Consider the following 2,515-nt stretch of genomic DNA (forward strand, 5'->3'; position numbering starts at 1 on the left):
CCTCCACATCAACCCCAAGGCCCCACAAGGTCAGATCCCAGACTACCCACCCTCACTATGTAACGGAGCCGATCAAAGGAGCCCACAGAGATTGATCCAATGTGTCGGCAGATGCTGTTTCAAGACTGATATGATCTAACAGAAGATTTTTATACTGATTAATGCTAAGATTATTTTTATTTTTCCAATTCAGGAGTATGGTTTTCTTTGCGATGCATAAGGCAGTGAAAATCATGCGACATGTATTTTTTTCCAGGGTAACATCTTCCAAGATAGCCAATAAGCAAACAGACGGAGAGAGTGGAATATTACATTTCAGACATTTAGACAAGTCTTCACAAACCTGGACCCAGAACCTCTGAACGGGTGGGCAGAACCAGAGTGCATGGATATAATCATCAGGAATATTGCCTGTGCACTGTGAGCAGTTGTTAGATGATGTAAATCCCATCCGAAACATTCGCTGACCTGTATAATGTACTCTATAAAGAACTTTATACTGTATTAATTGTAAGTTGGAGATTCTAGTCATTTTAAATGTTCTTAAACATATTTGAGACCAGGTGTTTTGGTCAAAATTGATTGATAAATCTGATTCCCATTTTGCAACAGGTAACATTATGGAGTCATTGATTCTAGACAATTTCTTGTATATTTTAGATAATAATTTGGGGGATTTAAGATTAAGGAACTCTAACACACATATTGGTGTTTCTAACAAAGTTTTATTAAGCTTAAATTTCTTTTTTATGATAGACTTAATTTGTTGATATTCTAAGAAGTATTTATTTTCCATGTCAAATTGTATTATTAAATTATTAAATGGAATAAAGTCTACACCTTCATATATGTGTTCCAGACGTTCAATTCCCTTGACTCTCCAACCTGGGAAATTTAACATATTATTTTCTTGTAGGATGTCAGGATTGTTCCAGATGGGTGTATGTCTACAGGGGAGTAGTGAAGATTTTGTCATTTTCAAATACTCCCATCATTCTGTCAGAGAAGAGCTAATACTGATGCTTTTAAAGCAAACATGTCTTTTTATATTTGTGCTAATAAACGGTAGATCTGAAATCTTAATATTATTGCATAAAGTTTGTTCTATGTCTATCCAAGTTTCATCTAATGTATTTGGATTTAACCACTTTGAGATATATTGTAACCTATTGGCTAAATAGTAGTGATAGAAGTTGGGAAGTTCTAATCCTCCGGTATCTTTAGATTTCTGTAATGCTTTTAAGCTAATACGTGGAGTTTTGTTTTTCCAAAGGAATTTAGATATCAAAGAGTCCAGTGACTTAAACCATTCAGTTGAAGGTTTATTTGGAATCATTGAGAATAAATAGTTTATTCTCGGCAGGACCATCATTTTTACTGAGGCAACTCTTCCCATAAGTGATATGGGCAGAGATTTCCATCTAGTAAGATCATCTTCAATGTTCTTTAAAATTGGGATATGATTCAATCTTATTAAGTCTTCCAATCTAGGAGAAATATTAATGCCCAAGTATGTGATGTTACCTGATTGTAGTCGTTCATTGAGAGAAGTATTAAACACGCAGTTTATTGGAAGAGCTGTAGATTTTGACCAATTTATAGAATAATCAGAAACTTTTGAGAATGAGTTTATTAATTCGATAACATTAGATATTGAATTTTCTGTGTTCTGAAGAAAAAGTAAAACATCGTCAGCATAAAGACTAATTTTATGTTCTATATTTTTACACAGTATACCTTTAATATCAGCAGTTTGTCTTATTGCTGCTGCTAAAGGTTCAATAAAAATAGCAAATAGTGCAGGTGAAAGTGGACATCCCTGCCTGGTCCCCCTCTGTAAACAGAAGCTTGAAGATATTTGATTATTTGTCCTGACACATGCTCTTGGTGAGTTATATAATATTTTTAACCAATTAATGAAATGGTCCCCAAAACCAAATTTACTCAATGTAGAAAATAAAAATTTCCAGTTTACCCTATCAAATGCTTTTTCTGCGTCCAAAGACAAAATAGCTGTTTCAATATTTTTACTATATGAATACTCTATTAAATTATATAATCTGCGTGTGTTTGTGGTCGAGTGTCTTCCTTTTATGAATCCAGTTTGGTCAGGATGAATAATGAGAGGAATTATTTTCTCTAATCTTTTAGAGAGGACTTTACTAATTATTTTAACATCCACATTAATAAGAGAGATGGGGCGATAACTGGTAGGTAGTACTGGGTCTTTGCCTGGTTTTAATAGTAAACTAATGTTGGCTGAATTCATATGTGTTGGAAATCTGCCATTTTCTTCAGACTCATGTAGCATTCTGTGAAATATTGGTTCCAGGATGTTCCAGAACTCTTTATAAAATTCTGCTGGATATCCATCTGGGCCTGGAGATTTCTTATTAGGCATGTTTTTAATGGCTTCACGGAGCTCATCTGATGTTAATGGTGAGTCTAGTTCTGAAGATTGACTACTGTCTAGTTTTGGAAGTATTACTCTCTCCAAGAATTGATTAATATCTTC

The sequence above is a fragment of the Nematolebias whitei genome, chromosome 1, assembly GCF_014905685.2.
Source record: "Nematolebias whitei isolate Nwh7 chromosome 1, NemWhi1, whole genome shotgun sequence".
NCBI classification, from domain to species: domain Eukaryota; kingdom Metazoa; phylum Chordata; class Actinopteri; order Cyprinodontiformes; family Rivulidae; genus Nematolebias; species Nematolebias whitei.